The sequence below is a fragment of the Fragaria vesca genome, linkage group LG3 (assembly GCF_000184155.1).
Source record: "Fragaria vesca subsp. vesca linkage group LG3, FraVesHawaii_1.0, whole genome shotgun sequence".
NCBI classification, from domain to species: domain Eukaryota; kingdom Viridiplantae; phylum Streptophyta; class Magnoliopsida; order Rosales; family Rosaceae; genus Fragaria; species Fragaria vesca.
Genome location: NC_020493.1, coordinates 18,862,240 through 18,868,239, shown reverse-complemented (window position 1 = coordinate 18,868,239; position 6,000 = coordinate 18,862,240). Strand labels below are relative to the sequence as shown.

Below are 6,000 nucleotides of genomic sequence, written 5' to 3'. Positions count from 1 at the left end.
AAAAACTGCAGAAACTTTCGGCCACCTCCAATCACCACCAAAATTTGACAGCATCTTCCTCTCAACATTTCGAACAACTTTCTAGAAGAAGTCGAAGCTCAATTCTAAGCGTAAACAGGTCAATTGAATCAAAATATAAAAATCCCCAATTTTAAACCCTAAAAACTTCAAATCTTCGATTCTCCTCACACACACCGACTCGAGCTACCAAATTCTAAGGGAATGTAGTACTAATCAAACTCAACTTATCCATATATAGAACTCACCAAATGGTGACCTGAGGAAGGAGAAATTCGATCGACACCGAATCCAAACCGGCGGAGTTTTGGAGCTCGATTTATCCCTTACGGCGGCGACACTCGATGCACCACCTGTCCAGCAATGAAGTAGAGACGACGGTGAAGCTTTTGGGACAAGTGTGGCCGTCTCAGGTGGCTTGACGGCGGAGCTAGGCCGAGAAGAAAATCCGGCAGACGAAACAGACTTCTTACCATCCACCTCCGGTAAAACTCCTATATAAAGAACTTTACCCGACGAAATTATTTATTTTCGTCGGCTAAACTCTTTTGAAAATTTTGGTTGACCGCAAAAAAATTTTGGTTGAAAATTTTGAAATTTTTCGACTTTAGCCGACGAAATCATATATGATTTCGTCGGCTAAAGTCCTTTGAAAATTTTTACCCCCCCCAAAATTTTTGACCTGAGCCGACGACTTTTTTAATATCTCGTCGGCTAAAGTCTATAAATTCATGAAAACGCTCATATCTGCCTCTATATTACGTAGTTTGGTCAAACCTTACACACGAAAAACTTTCATGTAGATGAGACGCAACCGCCTATATAAAAATTTTGAGACATTTACCTTCCGACGAGAGGGCTCCCCATAGGGAATAATAACGGTAAATAGAGTTGACCGCTACTATCGGCACCGAGACTTTACCCGATTTACGTGATTTTTGAACCATAGCCGTATTTCACCATTCTGAACACATCTTATTTCACGAGATTTTTGATAATTTTGCTTCATATGTAGAGTTGATTCGCAAAGTTGTATAACCTACTAAACAAGTTATACAACATTAGTAGACACGTTGTGATTCCGATGACTAAAATTCACAAACTAAAATTCGACCGTCAGATATGATCATTATGACGAAAGATGTCTATGGTAAAAAATTCAACTGGATCCGACAACGTTAAGGGCTCGATCGAAATGGTCAACCCTAATCGATTGTCACTTATCACACCGAAACGTTAATATCTCCCTCTATATTATGTAGTCCACACAAAAAACTCTCACGTAGATGAGACGCAACTGCCCATATAAAAATTTTGAGACATTTACCTTCCGACGATAGGGCTCCCCATAGGGAATAATAACGGTAAATAGTAGACACGTTGTGATTCCGATGACTAAAATTTACAAACCAAAATTCGACTGTCAGATATGATCATTATGACGAAAGATGTCTATGGTAAAAAATTCAACTGGATTCGACAACGTTAAGGGCTCGATCGAAACGGTCAACTCTAATCGGAAATAAGAAAACTGCATTTTGAAGCCCTAAACGGACTCGGATGGCCAAAAAGGCCCATACATCATGGCACAAGCCATGAGTTTGACTCGTAGAGCCGTTATGCTTCCGGAAAGGTATCACAATAGTCAATCGGACACCAAAAACCAAATCTGCAGCATAGTGAATAATAAGGGTAAATTGCATTGACCGCAACTATCGGCACCGAGACTTTACCGGAATACCGTGATTTTTCAACCGTAGACGTATTTCACCATTCTGGTCATATCTTATTTCACTAATTTTTTGCGTTTGAAGGTTCTACGTATAGTTTTTTTTTCCATATGAGTTGTTGTCCAGATCTGCAAATATAAGGCACTTTAGCCGACGAAATTGTATTTTTCGTCGGCTAAACTTTTAAAAATTTCGTCGGCTAAACTTTTAAAAATTTCGTCGGCTAAAGTTCACAGACTATAGCCAACGAAAAAAATTATTCAGACGACGAAATTTTAATTTCGTCGGCTAAAGTTGACCATAGCCGATGAAAATTTTAAATTAGCCGACGAAGGGAAATTTCATCGGCTAAAGTGGACTTTAGCCGACGAAAAAATAATTAGTCGGCCTGGTTTTTTTATTTTCGTCGGCTAAAACCTTTCTTCTGGTAGTGTGAGCAAATCATAAAATGTAAATTTCAATAAGTTTCATTTCGAAAAACATCTGCGGGCCCAGATACACAAACCTGATGACCGGTCCCTATGCCAACTACCTCCTTACCAAAACTGATGTCAGAACTGGCAAGGAGTAGCGAGAGTGTCCATTTACGCCATACCGCCTAGGAGCAACGCCACACCACAAAGGATGTTAGACGCCCTCCAGTCCGTACAGCCCCTCCGGAGGTTTAGGAGATCGAAACCCAAGGAAGTCGCTATGCCCCGCTCACTCTCAGGTCATCACACAATATCGAAAACGATTGAAAACAAGCATGGCAATACAATATCAAATCTTCATAATAAATCAATCACAACCATGCATGCAATCACTTTTCATATATAATATACGAAAACCACTAGCCAAAAAGAGTCTAGAATCCCCTACCTGGTATTCCTGGAGTGTGAACCTTTACTCCACAACACTCGGCAAAGACCACCATACTCGAAAACTCGAGATCCAGAGCTCTGTCTGACATTTTAAATAGTAGTTCCTTAAACATCAATTAGGAACTCTTTTCAAAAACTTAGCAAGATCACATGTTCTGTATCTCATAATGATCATATAAGGTGATAGCCAACAGTAGCTAGTTATGAAGACCAAGCTTAGTACAACACACTAAGCCAACCAATAATGGCATACTTAAATCATTCTTTATCTCTAGCTCAAATGAGCATTTGATTTGAACCCAATCTATTTCTTTGTCCACAACAAACTTTATTCTCAATCAGTATGGTAAACCTTTATAAGTAAAGGCATTATCCTTAACTTCAAACCCATTTATCAACTACAGAATTATTAGCAAAGACCCTTAGAAAAATTATACAAGCTCGCATGAGCCAAATTGATTTCCATTAACTTAACCATTCAAGATTCACAACATAACCAAATCTGTTACAAAATTCAAATGGAAACTTAACCCAATTTGGTACCTCATAACGTGATCACCAATTCACAATAGACTCTGTAATCTAAATATACCATATATTTATATGGCTAATCTCACATCCATAATTCACTTGCGTCCAAAAGAAATTGTAGAACAATATTTACTTTAACTCATGACCAAGACCATACCACCATAATTCAATATAAACAAAACCTTTATATTTGAAGAACATGCAACAAGACTCTCACTTCAATTTTCAATAGGATGTCTATTGTATCAAAGCATGTAGTCTTGTTCTAGATTGAGAACTCGAACCTTCTTCTGTTTTCATTAAAAACAAAATAATCAACGATTGAATCAATTGCTTATGGAACCAATTCCAATCAAAAGATACGGACTTACCATTGTTATGGTCTCTCTCTCAATTTCATTCATTCAATCAAAAGGTACCTTTCTTCTTCTGTTCCTTGTCTTGCTTCTCAATCCAAGGAACTCATGACCCATATCAATTCCAGTTTACATCATCACCAGAAACCAAAAGACAAAACCAAAATCCATTATCAATCAAACTTGTTTCTTTAATAATCAAACCTTAAGCACTAAATAGGTTCACAATTACCTCACAACTCCAAGCGGCATGGTCTTCTGCAGCAAGGTCAACAAATGAGGACTAGACCATCGATTCATAGAAAAATAAGAATAGATGGATATTTGCATATAGGGGCTCTACTGTGTGTAGCATGTTTGCCGTGCTCCGTCGCTGCCATAGCCTTGAGCTGACGGTTGGCGTCAAACCATGAACTATATAGTAGCCTCGTCATCTTGTTAATGACATAAACGATACAAGAGAGGAAGAGAGAAAGAGGGTGACCAAGATCGGGAGTTAGTGTTCGTGTCTTCATGAGAGAGGGAGAGAAAACGGGAGAAGCTTCTGGTCACTATGATTAAAGGATTCAAAGCTTATCAATTTATAGCTCATCTATATAAAATTACAATGTTGCCCTCCTTAGGCTCAAACATGTGACCCAAAGTGGATTGGGCTGTTCCAAGCCCACTTCGAAAATAAAAACCTTCGAGCCCAAATAGAATCGAGTATTATATGTCCACAACGGAAATTGTTTACTAGAAGTTATAGGAACTTCACTTTCATATAGCCATAACTTTACAGGGTCTCACAGATCAGAGAAAAAGAGAGAAGATATTTTTGGTTGAAACAGTGGCAGTTTTGTAGATATTTCAGAAAAGATTGGTTTTTTAGGTATTTTGCGTAAAAAAATTGCTGACAGGGCGTGACACGATGCACTGGGCCTGGGCTTATGTCCTTATTTGTTTAAATATGTTGAAATGTGGTTTTTCTATTTTATGTAACTATTTAGGATAGTGGGATGTTATTTTCTATAGGGAAAATGCTCATTTGCACAAAAATAACAAAGTCAGACCCCAATCCAATGAAAAAAAAAGAAGTCAAAAGCCCATTCCAATTAATCTTACGTAAAAGACTATTTTACCCTTATATAATATCTCTCTCACCTCTTCCCCTATCTAAATTATCTCTCACCTCTCCTGATCTAAACTCTCTCTCTCTCTCTCTCTCTCTCTCTCTCTCTCTCTCTCTCTCTCTCTCTCTCTCTCTCTCTCTCTCTCTCTCTCTCTCTCTCTCTCTCTCTCTCTCTCTCTCTCTCCCCAACTCCAGATCGGAGCTCAACTCTCTCTCTCCGTCAAATCTAGATTGGAGATCGATTTCGGCGCCACCTATGTCGGTGTTAAAGGACGTCGTCTCGCGTTGGATGGCAAACATCAGCGCCGGCGACAACAGCAAGGCTCAGTGATCTCCATACATGCTTCACATCGTCATCGGTGAGCTACCTCTGAGCCTTGAGGAGAAAATCCGATGTCCAAGCCACCGAGTTCCAGAAGGCAAAAGCAAAGACGTTTGTGTGATCAAGAGAAGACGACAACGTCAGATCGGCAGCATCGCTAGTCAAGGAGTAAAGATCCAAGGTTGAGGCTGATCATTCCGAGGTCGGTAGCGTCACTCTTCAGTAGTCCAGATCTGTGCCAAATCTAAACTCCAATCTTGCACAGTCGGCGTCGAGTTAGTCTAGGGTCAGCATTGCATCTTCTTTCTACTCCAATTTATGATATTTGAGGCTATAGTAAACCCTAAATTGTTTATTATAAGTTTACTGCCGCCCAGTAAAATCTCAGTAAACTCTGCTCCCTCAATAGAAGTTCATTGCCTCCCCCCCCAATACAACATTTTCCATCATTACTGCCCCTAAATAAGGTTTTATTGACCTCAGTAGAAGTTTATTACTCCCCAGTAAAATCTCAGTAAACTCTGCTCCCTTAGCTCCCTTAGTAGAAGTTCACTGCCCCTCCCAGTAAAACAATTTTCATCATTATTTCCCTTAAATAAGGTTTTATTGACCTCAGTAAAAGTTTACTGCCTTCTAGTAAAATCTTAGTAGAAGTTTATTGCCCTCAGTAAAACATTTTTCATCATTACTGCCCCTTAATTAAACTTTAGCGATGGTGCAGTATACTTCCGGCAAGGTCCAGTGATATTTTATAAATATAAAAAAATCCGACGAGATTCCGGTGACATTTAAAAAAATCCGATGAAATTTCGGCGGCCGGTGACCGAAGTCTCGCGGCCGGTGACTGGAGTCCGGAGTCCGGTGAGGTTCCGACCAAATCTTCTTTCTCTTCCATTTTCTCTCTCTATGCATGTAAGTGGTGAGGGCAAAATAGTCCTAAAATAATATTGTTTGTTAAAACTTTAAGTAAAGATCTGTTCATTTGTTCATTTGTTTGTTCATTTGGGCACAAATAGAGGTACCTTATATTCAAATGAGCTCATAAAAAAGATTGTCATTGAAATAGACA

General features: G+C 39.1%; 1 protein-coding gene across 1 annotated transcript in view; it reads right to left on the bottom strand.

Annotated features, from left to right (window-relative positions):
* LOC101308855 overlaps nt 1-6,000 on the bottom strand; it is a 34,351-nt gene that overhangs the window by 15,496 nt on the left and 12,855 nt on the right. The gene's annotated exons all lie outside the window — the stretch shown is intronic.